This window comes from Anolis carolinensis, chromosome 1, assembly GCF_035594765.1.
Source record: "Anolis carolinensis isolate JA03-04 chromosome 1, rAnoCar3.1.pri, whole genome shotgun sequence".
NCBI lineage: Eukaryota > Metazoa > Chordata > Lepidosauria > Squamata > Dactyloidae > Anolis > Anolis carolinensis.
In genome coordinates, this window is record NC_085841.1 from 143531296 (window position 1) to 143548598 (window position 17303).

The following is a 17303-nucleotide window of genomic DNA, read 5'->3' on the forward strand; positions in this document are numbered from 1 at the left end:
AGGCCCCGTCCAGGTCCGTCCACAACTGGGAAAATGGGGCAAAAAAAGCCCCGTGTGAAGAGGTCCTTAGTCTCAGAGGAAGGCAAAGACACTCCCCTCTGAACAAATTCCACAAAGAAAATCGCTATAATAAATAAAGCTGATCTACCATTATCTATAGTCTCTTTCCTGCAAACATTTATAGATATGGTCAGTTTCAGTGTGTTGGAATGACCATTAAACATCTACACAAACTCTGTCAGCATTATACTATTTCTTTCGCCTGGTCCTCCTTCTTACACATCTTAAATAGAATGAGAGAGAGAAGTACCTAACCATGACTATATTTTTATATTTTACCTTTACCTTTTAGCACATCTCAACAAACAGAGAAGTAGAGTACCTCTTTTTTCCATGGAGTACGTCTAAAAGCTGAATTATATATTTTTGCTATGTTTAAACTTGCAAATATTGTCCGATTGTAGCAATTTCAGCTAGGACTGCAGATAAGAAAGTCTGTGATCAGCCAGGACAGAGTACAGGCACTCTGGGTTGAAGGCAAATCACAGAGATGTATTATGACTTGGCTAAATAGGATGCAAGAACAAGCAATTCTCAAGCAAACTGGGGGCATGGAGAGGTAGCCTCCTTATAGATACATTTTGATACATTCCATTTGATACATTTTATACATTTACACATTTAGGAATTGATATTGCGGCTAAAAGATGCAAGTGATACAAAAATCATCAAATTGATAGATCTTGGGTTAGATATGAAAAAGGTTTTAGGGTACAGCTGCTGTGATCCATTGTGGAACCTTTAGTGCTTCCGCATTTCACACCTTCAGAGCCACGAAAAATGTTTTAACAATAGAGAAAAAAATAATGTAACTTGCTTGGAGTCTCTTGATGATCTATAAATATTGGGGGGTTGCTGTGGCTCAATAACATTTCTTTAGCACAAAGGAGCCCCGGTGGCGAAGTGTGTTAAAGCACTGAGCTGCTGAACTTGCAGACCGAAAGGTCCCAGGTTCAAATCCCGGGAGCAGAGTGAGCGCCCGCTGTTAGCTCCAGCTTCTGCCAACCTAACAGTTCGAAAACATGCCAATGTGAGTAGATCAATAGGTACCGCTCTGGCAGGAAGGTAACGGTGCTCCATGCAGTCATGCCGGCCACATGACCTTGGAGGTGTCTACGGACAACGCCGGCTCTTCGGCTTAGAAATGGAGATGAGCACCAACCCCCAGAGTCAGACATGACTGGACTTAACGTCAGGGGAAAAACCTTTACCTTTACCTTTTAGCACAAAGTAAAAGTGGATCAACAGTATCTGCCCAGAAAAAAAGAGAAATGCATTGAATTCCACACCTGTTTGAAGGCATTTTGTTTGAAGGAGGGCAGTGGTATAATAGACTGAAGTTGCTTGTTCACTGGGGTGAATTTTCACTCTGGTGCATTTGTACAATGTATTCTTAATCCCCCCCCCCCCCAAAAAAAAGCTATCTCTGGAAAAATATACTCCCCCTCTCCTCTTACTTCAGAGCCATACTTTCATTGAAAGATTTGTTGTGGGGAAGCCAATGGGAACCAACTGAACAGCCATATCCCACCTGAATATCATTTTGTAAAGTTTTTAAGATGAGATTTTATTATTTCAATTCTTACTTCTTACAAATTGATCTCCCACTGAAAGGGATGGGCAGCTAACAATCTCGCCTAACATCATTACCAAGAACTCAATTATAGCTTGAGTAGGTAATACTGTTGCTGTTTTCTAAATTAAAATAAATGGTTAATTATCCCATTGACAGTGGTACTCCTGGGGATAGTCTGCAGGATTTGAAATCTCTCCAGATTAATGCCCAAATTGATGCCAGTTCCAGAGAGGGTCTGTATACTCAGAAGGCAAGAAGGCAAGACTCACATCCAGAGCTTCTGTGGTTTGCAGATCCTAGAAAACCCTCTCCCAATATGAAAGGGATGAATGGGGAAGCTTTGTCAAAGGAATTTCTTCCCACATCAAACCTGTTGAGGGCCCAGCAGCCCTATCAGGAAAGGCGGCAATATCTGCTGAGTGTTTATGTGCAAAAGAGAAGACCACCTGAAGCCATCGTGCAGACATTGCAAAAGTGGGCATATTTAAAGGCTAGGATTCTATGCACACCTATTGGGAGTGAACCACTTTAAACATATATAGGGCCAATCTATATCAAGGCTAGAATATATAACCCATATAACATGTAATGCTATGGTAGTTTTAAAACTTAAATGCTCACCTAATGACATTGACCATGATTACACTTGATGGATCAAATTTTGCATTATTCCAGGGAGCAATCCTGGCATTGTCATGTGTAAACATGACAAAATCTTTCTCCTACTACCTCATCAGACAGGCTACTTGAACCATTGTACGCCTCTTGTTCTCCCCTTTCAGAACGGAGCCCATTACACTATGTGTGAGAACTTCACAGCCAGGCTCCGTCGGGAAAGGGAAGAGCAAGCGGAGCCTTCCTGTGTTGCCTTACCAGGAATAGGGGGAAGCTGTGTGACTACACTTCCCCCCATAGGGTGGGGCCAAAGGTAAGTTGCGTGGAGTGATGGGTTCTCCATGCTCCCCACCATGGCGAATCCATGGGCCTTTGTGATGAGATCCTTCAGGTAAAGCTAAAGGTTTTCCCCTGACATTAAGTCTAGTTGTGTCCGACTCTGGGGGTTGGTGCTCATCTCCATTTCTAAGGTCATGTGGCCAGCATGACTGCATGGAGCGCTGAAGCACTACCTATTGATCTACTCACATTTGTATGTTTTTGAACTGTTAGGTTGGCAGAAGCTAACAGCAGGAGCTTACCACGCTCCCCAGATTCAAACCTCGGACCTTACAGTCAGCAAGTTCAGCAGCTCAGAAATTTAACCCACTGTACCAATGGGGATCCTTCATTCCTATATAATATTCCATCATAAGCTTTGATTTATTTCAAAGACTTACCTCGGTCTCTATGTGAAAGGCTCACCGTAATGCCATCTAGGGAAATGCCATTTTCTATAATTTTTTTATCATTTTTAAAAATTGGATAGTATCATGGAAACACCCTGAAACACTTCATTGATTCTTGTACATCAACTGAATACACAGAGAGCAAGATATAATTATATGGGCTGCATTCTGCAAGGGTCTCAGTTTAATTCAAAAGAAAATCTCTCGGTCACCGAGCACTATTACAAAAGCACTGCATTCCCATTAAGGATCTGAACATCCCCCCTCTGCCGGAAGGCAGCAAGCTCCTCATGAGCCCGTCCCTCCCTCGGGCATAACATGTGAGAGAGCTAATCTGTCTTCAGTTGGACAGGGCCGCAGATATGCAAACCCAGGTGGCACTAATAGGTTTACAGTAATAACTATGGAATTGGATACAGTATGTTACACTATGAGAAATTCCCATAGATCAATTTAGAAGTGAAGGTTAGCAGGCAAACAAGGAGCCATAATATTATTTTCTTTACTCTCTTTTGCTCTCCCCTCCCTGGTTCCTTCCCTTTGTAGTTCCCAGCTAAACTTGTTACTTTCTGAAATAAAATCATGGCAATTCTCACACATTTGGTCAGTAGGAAAACATTTTATTATTCTTCTTTGCTTTGTCAGATTGTGTGCACAAGTTCACATCTGCAGTGAGAAGCATATTTTTCTGTCATTTGCCTGGATGTTTAGAAATAAAGATATTCAAATTCATTTTTAAAGTAGAGGTGTACTGAATTTCAACAAAATCTTCATACTCTGGCACAGGCCTTTTAAAAAGGGTTTTTCTTAAAAGATGCTTCCTGGAACAAAATTTGGGAGCCGCTGGCATAGATTCACTTGGAGAGGACGTATTTTGTCAGACATGAATAAGCTAACTTCTGGTATTGAATACAATCCTTCAGACAGTACTTTGGTTAGTATTTTGAGTTTCAACTCTGTGAGAAAAATGGAATAAAAATGGAACAATAACTTTACTTATATATAGAAATATAAAATTCAGCATGGTGCGGGGAAAGCCTGTAAGGCAATGGTTCTCAACCTGTGGGTCCCCAGGTGTTTTGGTCTACAACTCCCTGAAATCCCAGCCAGTTTACCAGCTGTTAGGATTTCTGGGAGCTGAAGGCCAAAACATCTGGGGACCCCAGGTTGAGAACCACTGTCCTAGACACTAGGCATGGACTGGTGATCTGAGCATAACCAGTAATGGTGAGCACCTGCCAATGTGGCAAATAAAGGGCTAAATTAAATGTTAATCACAACTGGCAAATCCATTGATTCAACTGGATTTATATAAATATTGATTCGTCAAGTTCCCATTGATTCAATGACAGGGAAATATATGAGAGCCAAGGGTCCTCCAACTTTTTAAGCAGAAGGCCAATTCATGGCCCCCCAGACTGTTGGGGGGCCAGACTAGTTTTAAAAAATCTTATTTGTAGTGCAAAAAAAAAAGAATAATACAATATTTAAAATGAAGAACAATTTTAACCAATAAAAACTTACCAATATTTCAATGGAAAGTGTAGGCCTGCATTTGGCTGATGAGGCAATTGTTAATTAGGATTGCTATTATTGTTGTGTGCCTTCTAGTCATTTCTAGAGAAGTGTGTGGTATTTGTTTCATCTCTTTCATTTGTCTATTTGTTTAGTATTGTCCATCCGGATGCACGAAATGAAAGATGCCATTTTCGGACGAAACAAAAGGCGACACAAAAGAGAAAGCTGCATGGTCACCATGCTTGCTTTTGTTTTCCTTTCGTTTTAGGCCACGTAACAATAAGCAGGTACTGACAGAGGTCTGCTTCCCCATGACAGCTGATGCATACCAATGGGTCTTAATAATAATATTAATAACAATAGTTACTCTGGGGCCCTAAGCTCAGTCTGAGAGAGGTCTGCTTTCTCATGACAGCTGATGTGTGCCAATGGGTGTTAATAATGATATTATTAATAATAACAATAGAACTCTGGGGAAGACCCAAACATTTTAAAAGTTGGTGAGCTAGAAGGGGTCGAAATGCCCTCTTTCACCCCTCAAGCCCAAAACCCAAGTGGGGGGGGGGGGGGGCTAAGCATCGGCAGCCCTCTCATTGCTGCCAATGGTCCAAATTTTTGAGTGTTTTTTTGTACATGAAACAAAAATTCTATTTGTATAGGCGCCCCATTATTGGAAATGGAAATGAAAGCGAAACGGAGACAAAACAAATGAAACTAAACAAACGAAGAGCAATTCCATACAAATGCGGACTACTAGTCATTTCAGATTTAGGGTAACCCTAAGGTTTAAGTCGGGGGCCGAGTAAAGGACCTTGGAGAGCCACATCCCCCAGGCCTTAGTTTGGGGACCCCTGGGTAAGAAGAAGTTTCTAAACTTTCTAAAGGAAGGTGTAGGTCCATTTTATGCTAAAAAGAAATGGAGCAGACCTTGTTGTGTGGTATCGCTGCAATGGATCATATTGTATCATGTATATTTATTGTGACTTCTATACATGGCTAATGTAGAGACATTATTCATGAATAACTTCTTATTGCTATATGGCAATGGCAATGGGATTCCCAGAGATACCATAAGAATGCTTGTTGGTGTTATTACATTATTTGTTGTTTATACTGCTATTCTTAAACTTTGCCACTGAAATTATACTGCTGCACAATAATAGTACTGGAATTCCACTTCAGTTGCTACAGCTGCATCCTATGGATTGGCAGGTTGGGGAGTTGCTAGAGGAGCTCTCTAAGAACTGACTGATACACTGCAAATCCCAACACTCCACGGGATGTTACCATGACAGTTAAGGCAGAATGATAGCATTATAATTCTTTAGTGTGTATAGTTTAGCAGTCACTGACATGGAGGGATAAACTGATTGTCCTGTCTATTTACTTTGATGTAATCAGCGTCACAAATAAAGATTCTCAATGAGAGGGAAACACCTCATTGGGAAATCAGCAGGAGAACTTAACCCAATTAAAGACATCTCTGCCATGATTACCTGAATAGCAATCTAATTATTACTAGAAAGTGCACATTGCAGGGGAGAATTTTAGGCTGGAAAGTTGATGAGCTGATCATCTGTGGTCATTTAAAAATCCCAAGGCACCTTTTGCAAGATTAGTGATTTTAATCTCAGTACGGTGGCTTGGTTCCAAACACTGGTAATAAATTACTCTCTTCTCTTCCTAAATGCTCTCTATTTTACCCAAGAGATGGAGACATATTTCTACTGACAGATGAAGGCTTTCATTCATTGGGAAAACACCGGTGTGAAAATATGCCACAGCAAATGTGAAAACTTTTTGGCATGTTGTTTAGTGCATTGGGAATGCGGTGTGAAGGAGCAAATCTTTCTGTCTAACATCTAATCCAACAATTTGGAGTGAAGGTTCTAAGGTTTGCAAGGAATGCTTGCTCTTCTTAATATTTATAAACAAAGACTCAAGGCAGATTCTAAAGTAAAATAAATAGAACATAATTAACATTAAAATGCAACAACACTGTTGACAGCACAATTTAAACTCTATAACTATTTTTTTAAAGTGCAATTAAAAACCATCAAGGATCTGGATTGTTGTGAGATTTCCGGGCTGTATGGCCATGTTCCAGAAGCATTCTCTCCTGATGTTTCAGCCATATCAATAGGAGGCATCCTATTGTGAGGTTGTGAGGTATGTTGGAAACTAGCCTGGCTGCTTCCTGCCTGGGGGAATCCTTTGTTGGGAAGTGTTAGCTGGCCCTGATGGTTTCATGCCTGGAATTCCCTGTTTTCTGAATGTTGAAAAACAAAGGATTCCCCTAAGCAGGAAGAAGCCAGGCTTTGACGCTGAAAGGCCATTCAGTGCTAATCAAGGTGGCTAATTGCAGCATTCACAATTGCCTCCAACAGACAAGATTTCTTTCTTCCAACCTGGACATTCCACAGATATCTAAACCCCACTTGCCTTGTTTCCAACAGACTTCACAACCTCTGAGGATGCCTGACATAGATGTGGGCAAAATGTCAGGAGAGAATGCTTCTGGAACATGGCCATACAGCCCAGAAAACTCACAATAACCCAGTGATTCCGGCTATGAAAGCCTTGAATAATGCATCAAGGACCTTTTTAAAAAACCCTTCTTTAAAAAAAAAGCTTCTTACATTCTTAAAGGCATTTTTAATAGGAGAATTGCAAAGAGGGAAACATTCTCCTTGAAATGTGTTGGGACACTTGATTACTGGGACAAAAAATGCACAAATGTCTTGCTACCCTGATACTTTTCAGACTAGTTTGGCTACAGAGAGAAAGAGAGACTGAATAACATTCACCCACTCAAGGTTTGATGCATGACACTGAAGTTCTAGAAGTACAGTTAAAATCTTACAGACCCACAATTGTAAGTCCCTCATTCCCCCTGTTTCCCAAGTGCTCTGGGATATGTTTCAATATGCACATATGAGATCCAGTGCATAATGGAGGAATTTAAAAAAAAAAAAAACTTCTGTCGGATCTCTTTCTTTCCTCAATTGTTAATTCAACTTCTCTTTAAGATTATAAAGTCTAAAAGAAAGAGTTTCAGAGAGTTCTAAATGTTTTCCATTTGTGCTTCCCTTGAGCCACCTGTGTGTCCATTTGACAGCCTGATTACCTGATCAGAAGTTTCAGGCTTATAAAAAGCGCACGTGTGCTGGAACATACTACAAAGGGGGGAGGGAAGTGAAGCATGTGTTTTACATGACTGCAGGGATATACAGTCATGCAAAGGTGCACATTTTCCAGGCAGAATCAAGTGATAAGAGCACCTTTTTAATACATGTTTTTAATCTCTTAACCCGATCCTTTTTGCACTTTGGCTAAACTTTGTTTAGCCAGGGCCCTCTCACTTTAACCCAGTTACTTGTGCATTTTACAACATGTGTAGAAGGGCCCACATATATCTCTGCACGTTGTTTGCATCAATGTCAATTAGGTGCACCATTATGAAAGTATAATGACATTGAAATTTCCATCCAATGCCTCAGGAGAGCTTCTTTACCGTTGTCATAATGAGATGTGTTAAAAGAATCCCGAAGCCAAGTGTCAGGAATGCAGGATTTGTTACTTATGCAGCTAACTTCCAAGCAAAGCCAAACAAAAACAATAATTGGTAGCAGTCCTGAAATATTTGAATGTTGCTGTGCTCCTTCAAGTTGTTTCTGGCTTATTGAGACCCTAAAGCAGGGGTCCTCAAACTTTTAAAGCAGAGGGTCGGTCCACCATCCTTCAGACTGTTGAGGGGCCAAATTATCATTTGAAAAAAAATGCAAAAAAATCCTATGCACACTGCACATATCTTATTTATAGTGCAAAACAACAACAACAATAATGAAAGACCAATACAATATTTTAAAATGAAAATAATTTTAACTAACATAAACCTATCAGGATTTCAATAGGAAGTGTGGGCCTGCTTCTGGCTAATGAGATAGTCAGGTTCATTAGGATTGTTGTTGTTGTGTGTCTTCAAGTCATTTCAGACTTTGGGCGAGCCTAAGTCCAAAATTATTTATTTATTCCTTTACTACATTTATTTACTACATTTATATCCCAACCTTCTCACCCTGAAGGGAACTCAGAGCAGCTGTATGTACATACAATATATTATATTATTAGCATAGCACAATATTAGCATTATATATTACTATATTGAACTATACCACTATACTGTAATATATAACATATAATTAATATTAAAAAGGTAAAGGTTTCCCCTGATGTTAAGTCCAGTTATGTCTGACTCTGGGGGTTGGTGCTCAGCTCCATTTCTAAGCCGAAGAGCCGGCGTTGTCCGTAGACACCTCCAAGGTCATGTGGCCACTGGCATGACTGCATGGAGCGCCATTACCTTCCCACCGGAGCGGTACCTACTGATCTACTCACATTGGCATGTTTTCGAACTGCTAGGTTGGCAGGAGCTGGAGCTAACAGCGGCCGCTCCCGCTGCTCCCGGGGTTTGAGCCTGGGACCTTTCGGTCTCCAGCTCAGTGCTTTATTATTATTAATATAATAATTAATATTACTATATGGTATTATTATTAATATTATATTGTATAAAACGATAATATTATTATCAATATCATAAGTATATACAATATATTATATTATTAAAACTGATATAAAAATCTTATATTATAAATGAGGGCGGGGGCCAGATAAATGACCTTGGAGGGCCGCATCCGGCCCCCGGGCCTTAGTTTGGGGACCCCTGCCCTAAAGCATCCCTATCACAAGATTTTCTTAGCAAGATTTGTTCAGAGAATTTGCTATTGCCTTCCTCTGAGGCTGAGAGAGTATAACTTTCCTAAACTTCCCCAGTAAGTTTCCATGACCAAGCAGTAACTTGAATCCTAATCTCTGAAGTCCTCATCTAACCACTATACCATGTTGGCTCTCACTATATTTGAATAGCTAGCAAAATCTAGCACCATTCAGATAATTACAGGTCTAGTTTAATACAGTATGACTCCCGTATGTGTAGGGGACTCCATGTAGAAATAAAGGACTCTGAGCCAAGAATACTGTCGAGTTGTGCTAGAGCAGTGGTTTTCAACCATTCTAATGCTGCAACTCCTTAATACAGTTCCTCATGCTGTGGTGACCCCCAATCATAAAATTATTTTCGTTGCTACTTCATAACTATAATTTTTGCTACTGTTATGAATTGTAATGCAAATATCTGATATGCAGGATGTATTTTCATTCACTGGACCAAATTTGGCACAAATATCTGATACGCCCAAATTTGAATACTAGTGGGTTTGGGGGAGGGATGATTTTGTCATTTGGGATTTAGAGTTGCTGGGATTTATAGTTCACCTACAATCAAAGAGCATTCTGAATTCCACCAACAATGGAATTGAACCAAACCTGGCACACAGAACTCCCATGATAAACAGAAAATACTGGAAGGGTTTGGTGGGCAATGACCTTGAGTTTTGGAGTTGTAGTTCACCTGCATCCAGAGAGCACTGTGGACTCAAACAATGATGGATCTGGACCAAACTTGGCACGAGTACTCAGCATGCCCAAATCTGAACACAGGTGGAGTTTGGAGAAAATAGACCTTGACATTTGGGAGTTGTAGTTGCTGGGATTTATAGTTCACCTACAATAAAAGAGTATTCTGAACCCCACCAACAATGGAATGGAACCAAACTTGGCACACAGAACTCCGATGACCAACAGAAAATACTGGAATTGTTTGGCAGGCAAAGAGATCTTCAGTCTTCTTTGGTGACCCCTCTGACACTCCCCTCGTGACCACCACCACCTCAAGTTGAGAAATGCTGTGCTAGAGGATGTGGATAAATACCATAATACCACAGACACCAGTTATGTGGATACAGGGTCACACTGTACAACTGCTAGAAAATCAAATCCCAATATCGCAAACTACTTTGTGAAATGGCCAGACATGTTGAAGAAAGCTTACCTTGCAGTGGCCCAGGAGAAAGTAGGATGGGATGTCAGTTGTCTTAGACTTCAACAGTTTCTTTAAATCAGAACTTTCGAAACATTTCATGTTGGTGACACACTTTTGAGACATGCATCGTTTTGTAACACAGTAATTTGATTTTACCAGCAAACCAGACTTTAAATCAAACCCTTATAAGAGATACAACACATATATCAATCAGAATAATGAAATGTATAGAGACACAACATAGCTCATGAAAACCTTTCATTTGTTTTTTTAAAAAATATATATGATTGATTGCTTATTTCACAGAGACTCAGAGGTTTTATATTACATTTGCTCGACACACCTACACACTGCAGCCGGCACGCGTCACAACACACAGTTTGAAAAGTGCTGCTTTAAAGCATGGTCACAAGATCCAGATCATAATCCACAGAAATCCACAGTTTCATAGTCACCAATAAATAGGTTTTTTCATTCTTCCCCTCTGCCATCATAGGATTTACTTTTTTCTTTCTTTTTTATAACAATAAGAAAAACAACATAAATATGTACATTAGTACTCCCTTACAACTACATCCCATATTTCCATATAAATTCCTGAAATGGAAGGAAGATGCATCCCCAGACACTCCACTTGCTCATAGCTAGCTCAAAAAATCAGTGCTGCTGAAATCCACATATTGCGCTTCCACATTCCAGAACTCTTCACAGCTGGTAGATGTCTATAGTTGGCTTGAGTTAAAAGTGGTAAGATGCTATTAATATAATACAGAGTTCCAAAATCTTGTGAACTGGAAAAACCTAACTGAAGGCCAGCCCAATTGTATCCTCTTCAAACATTATGTTATTCATAAGTTAGACAATACAAATATCAAAGCTCTTAAACCAAGGCTGGACAGAAGGCAAATACATATATCTACTGGTAGATCTGTGGATGATTCAGAGGAGATCAGAAAGGATGTTTGACTCAGTTGTTAAAAATTGGCAACAGTGTGACTTCTGTCCTGCCCCAAACAATAATCCTGAAATGAACCAGAAGCAGATTGCTGTACTTAAGGGCGGTGAACTTTGGTCAGTTCTGCACCTGGCTCTCAAAACTAATTCTCTGCTCAGAAATGTTTTTGTTCCATGCGCTCCACTATTGCACAAGAATCTGCTTGGAAGTTTTAGCTGACAAACATGAAAAAACTGAGAGACAGATAGATTGTGCAAAGCCATAGCCTACCTAAGACTACCCTAGTCTGGTCAGGCCCAATGGCTGAGGAGAAAAAGAGAGCCAGGTATTATTTTGCCCAGGAGAACCTCAAACTTGGAGCTGGCCAACTTTCCATGAGGATTATTTGAAAAACAACAATTTAGGGGGGTAGTCAATCAACCACCTGAAATCTGAAATTGTTGTCATGCCATATGCTTTTTCAAAGTGTGTCAAACCTCATTGAAGTTTTCCAAGAACACAGACTAGTAGAAAGCAGAAAGTAGAAAGGAATAATCCTGGTCTCCATCCTGAAGTGGAAGATCAAGTGACTTCCCTCCCAAGCAGCCAGGTAAATTATCACAGTTAACACAACACACACACACTGTGAAAAGCACATATTTGGGCTGGATTAGGCCCCATTTTTTTAGTGGCCTTGCTTTAATTTCAACATTGTTCATCCAAACTTTTATCAGCATCATCAGAGATTCTGAAAGAATGTGAAAGCTTCGCAAAGAATAGGCCAGCAACAACTAATCTCTCACACACAAAACAGCATTAGACTTATTCAGAGGTTTATCTTAGAATGGAAAGAAAGACAATGGTACGTAAACATGCAGGTAACGAGAATGATCAAAGGTCTTCTTGTCCTAAAGAACATTTAATTCCACATTCCTTAGAGATTTCTTTAACAGGAAAACTAAGGCACTAGCAAATCCATGCCAAAGTGCGACATGTTAAGTTAAGGCACTATCAAGCCTGTCTCCATGCCTGAATGGGGCCCTCCATGCTTCAGCCCTATGCTGCCCATCCACAAGTAGTATGCACACTCTTTTATTGGTTTAACTAGTGTCAGCACACATGGCTGTCATTTTATTTTCTTCATAATATGGAGGAGTGGTATTGTGGGTGATGTTAATGGCAACCCAAAGCCACCCAGTTCAGAGAGCCCTGTCAGGTAGCTGGAAACCCTGGCTGTTGACTGAAGATGCCAGGCACCCACCCTGAGCTTGATACTCACTTAAATGCCATCCCATATTAGCAGGAAACATACTCTGCAGTCTCACATATGGTGCTGACTCTCATTTGGACTTCACGAACTAATCAAAGAGCAGGGATTTTCAGGAAAAAAAGAATCTGGATCCACATCAAGCTTTGAAGACAGAGTCTCACAGATCCTGCTGCTTACATACTGCTACAACTGGGGTGGCCAATGTGTGGCCCGCATGCTGCATGAAAAACCCTAAAATCCTAAAAGGACCTCCCACTGCCTCCCTTCCGAACTTAGTATTATAACATGTTAGGCCTCATCCATTGGAGCCAGCACAACATGGGAAGCATGTTGGGGGGGGGGGCATCCAGCAATGCTTTCACCCCGGTTGGGGGCAGGGCTTCCGCCAGTAGTCACACAAAATCGTATGATGTCCAGAATGGGTTCTGTCCATTAGACAGGGCGAAAGTGCTCTAGAATGCTAAATTCACCCTGTTTGATGAGGCTGTTAGAGTGAGAAGAGACCACATGGGCCATCCATTCCAACCTCCTTGCCATGCAAAGCATTCCTAAAAGATGCCCACCCAACCTCTGCTTAAAGACCACCAAAGATTAAAAGTCCATCATTCGCTGAGGCAGCCTGTTTCACTGTTGAACAGCTATTGTAAAATCTCTCTTCTTGTAATTTGTATCTATTATTTCATGTTCTCATCTCTTAAGCAGGAGAAAACAACCAAATTATTTCCCTTCATATCACCTCTCCGTCTTCTCAAAGCTAAACATACCCAGCTTCATCAGTGATTCCTCATATGGCTTGGTGTCCAGGCTTTTAATACCTTTGTCACTCTTCTCTGAACATGTTTCAGCTCATTGCCATCCTTCTCGAACTAAGGTGTCCAGAAATGACCTGAAGAGGTCTAACCTTTTACTATAGAAGGATAATTACATTCCTGTTGGTTTCCAGAAAGCACAATTTTCTTTTAAAACAAAGTATACCTCATTTTGTTTTGTTTATTTGGAAACTGAAAGTAGAATTCTGACCAAGTCTGATCTTGAGGTGGTACAGCGCATAGTGTCTGCCCATCCGGACCTGTAGGTAGATGTATCTTGACACTGTAGTATAAATTCTGGGATGAACTATCTGTGTGCATTTAGAGACCTTGGTCTGAATCAAGGGATGGATGCACAACTAACCTTATAGTCATATTTCTTAAGTTATATGCCATACCATCAGTCCATGGGAAAGAATTATCTCTTTCTTTTCTGGAAACTTGCTATAGTTCAGCTGCCCACCGTTCATGGACCTGAACTGCCTTAGACTGCAGAAGTTGCCTTGGACTGGTTCAGATGAAGCTTTTATCACACCATTGTCTCACCTCATTCACTCAAGTTTTATAGGTTCTTCACGGGTTGTTCTCACATTATGGCTTATTTTTAAATATTTTTCCATGTTTCTCTTTAGTACTCAAACCTCGTAAACCTTATCACACACACTCACTTTGGCATTTTGCCAGCAAGTGTGGCAAAACAATAGGCGCGTGATGCTTCCCCGGTCACATGACGGAAGCGCCACCCAACAGGGGCAGAAGTGTGCTGTCTCCATTGGAACCAGCACAACATGGGAGCCTTCCTGTGTTAATGAGGAAGCGTCCTAGGACCCTTCCACACCAGTTGGGAGCACGGCCTCCGCCAGAAGTTGAGGCACGCCGTGTGATGGGCTGCATGTCCATCTGTCTCTTAACTGTGGTAGAACCATCTCAGGATGCAAAAAATTCCTTGTGTGATGAGGTCCTTAGACTTAGAATCATAGAGTTGGAAGAGACCACAAGGGCCATCCAGTCCAACCCCCTTTGGCAATGCAGCAACACAGAATCAAACCACCCCCAGCAGATGCCATCCAGCCTCCGCTTTAAAACCTCCAGAGAAGGAAACTCCACCACGCTCCACTGCTGAACAGCTCTTACCATCAAGAAGACTTGTAAATGCGAAACCTTCACCAACCCACCTGAGCATCCATAAAGCTTTCTCTCAAATACAGAAATAGCAAGCATGTAGGGGGAAGAGATGATGGCATTGCCCTTCACATAAGAATATGACCCCACTCCATGAAATGTTCCTTCAGTCCCAAAGGTTTAGCACTGAAGTAGTTTAAAGCTTAAGATGGGAATTTAGAAATATGGCTTAGGCATTCATATAAAAGTATAGGCAAAGTGACTGAGAACACAGCAAATGTAGGGGTCCAAGCAATGGTCCAATTTTTGCAATGCCAGAAGTTTAGGGAACACAGGGATATTTCATTGAAGAGCAGAATTCTTATTGGGGGGGGTGGGGGGGGTGATATTTTATTTAGTCTAACCCAATGGTACTAAAGCAGCAGCGCAGTTACCAAAGGAGAAGTGGAGTGAACTGAGTTCATATAAAGTTATCCAACAAAGAAAGTGTTAAATTGATGGGAAAGGCAGCACTGTTCTACATCCTTTTTATCCTTTCCCACACGATCTTAATGGCCCAGCATGCAGTCCAACTCATTTTCGAGTATGTAATCCAACCCGTTTTCATCTGAAATTATTTTGCAGTAGTAAAGGGTACATTTCAATGTTTTAAAAATACCTTATGCATAATAATTTCATTTGACATCTACAAGCTACCACTATATAAACATTTAAATATTCATATAATCACAACCACATGCAGAGCTATTCTCTCTGCAGCTACTTGGAGACATTTTACAGACATCTCTGCACATTATTTGCATTAATGTCAATTAGGTGAACTGTCATAAAAGTACAACGGCATTTTAAGAACATATTCAGAGGCTGAAATTTCCAATAAAGGGCACAGTACAGTCAGATTTAACTGCGTGAAAGCACACTGAAAACTGCCTTCTACTTGGTCAGAACATTGGTTCTTCCCCAACTGTGGGATTCTGGAGTGGCAGCACAACAAATAACTTCTCCAATTTGGAGAATTGGCCGATTTGGATCACTGAATTTCATAACAAATCAAAATATGAATTAACCCTTTAGCCCGCTTACTTCATTTCTCTTTTTTGCACAAGAAGTCTCTGATTAACGGGTTTCTTAGTCTGGATAAAATGGATAACAATAGTTATAAAGTTTTTTTAAGGGTACATTCCATGAGCACATAAGGACCTGCCTGTGCACTGAAAAGGGCCGTTCGATTTGGTTTCCAAGCTGCAATTTGATCAGAAAAAGATGATTTGCAAGCTTCAGTCTGAGGATATGTATATCTCTTTTGAGTAAGTAGTTGGAAAAGTTACTTTTGGGATAATTTTCAGCCCAACATGGCCACTTTCCCAAGTTATGTCCAAGCCCTTCTAGTAACTGTATGCAGGGCTATGCTTTGGATGAGTACTGCTCCAGGTGAGGAAAACCTTCAACACATTCTTTTCTTCACTAGTTTTACAGTGATACTTTGCTTATAGATTTTATAATATTTGAATGAGTATATTTAATTGTAGTCAGTGGAACTCGTAAGTGGCAATAGCTCCCATTGATTTCAAGGGAATGGGCCAAGAGTTCAATTTAGCCCATAAGGTTTACAGCCATTGGTAGCGTGACATCCTAGAGCTAGCTTGGCACAGTGGTTTGTGTGAAACTAGAACTCCAACAGAGCAGGGTTCAAATCTCCACTCTGCTGTGAAAACCTTTTGGGTGACTTTGGGCAAATTGTATTCTACATGGTAGAATTAATGAAGTTTAATTGCAATGGCTCAATGCTATGAAATCCGGAGAGTCTTAGTTTTACAGTCTTTAACCTTCTCTGCCAGATCGCAGGATTTTATAGCATTGAACTATGGCAATTAAACTGGTGTCAAGCTGCATTAATTCTACCATGTAGATGCACCCCAAGTATAAGAAGAAGCTAATAGCAAATCTCCTCTGAATATATCTCTCCAGATAATCCTATAATAGGATCAAAGTGAGAATGAACATAATAACAACAAAAATGATGCAAAGTGCAAACCCTCGTCCCCTGGTTCTGTTTTTTTATATAAAAAAATAACACTAAACTAATAATTGAAAAAGAAACACACTAAAGCTGGTAATGAAATTTCACTCTTGCAACCAAACAAGCTGTACAGATTTTAAATCTTACTCTAAAGAACAGTGACCCTCCCTTTTCTCCTTCCAGCATCCAAGGCCAGTCTATATATTTTAAAAAATCATTTTGTCAGCAATCAGTTGAATTACTCTCTATTCCTACAGAACTATATTTTTTCTTGACCATGTAGGTCAACAGTTGTCTCCCATCTATTGTCTGCACTAGATCTTTCTGCAAATTCTCCGCTACTTTATATTTGCTGTGCAAAAGGCGAGTGTGAAAAGAGCTGCTCACTAAGTAAGCAAGCAAGATACTTTTGTTTGTTGTATGCCCAGCAGTCCACACAAAGGCCTGTCCTTGTGGAGAGTCCTTGTGTACTAGCACAGCTCTCCATTTGCTAACAAGGGCAAAACAATTCAGCACTGACACTCAAAGAGATTTCACTGATAAGCTTTGTAAAAAAAAAAATAATAACCCCCCTGTTAGCAGAGGCTGTGCTTCCTCCAAACAAGAACCACAGTCTTCCTATTACTAGTTTTTACTCTAAAGGGTATACCTTCTCATTTTCATAATGGATTTATGTCCAAAAGGTGGCTTACAAGCAAACTAAAAATGAC

The 17303-nt window shown here is 40.5% G+C and overlaps 1 long non-coding RNA gene across 2 annotated transcripts in view; it reads right to left on the reverse strand.

Annotated features, from left to right (window-relative positions):
• Positions 1-3613: 3613 nt before the first annotated feature.
• LOC134299717 (uncharacterized) overlaps positions 3614-17303 on the reverse strand; it is a 51439-nt gene continuing 37749 nt past the window's right edge. For both annotated transcript variants that reach the window (XR_010006966.1, XR_010006965.1), the window contains one exon: positions 3614-3935. This is a non-coding gene — a long non-coding RNA (uncharacterized LOC134299717). The remainder of the gene's footprint in view (positions 3936-17303) is intronic.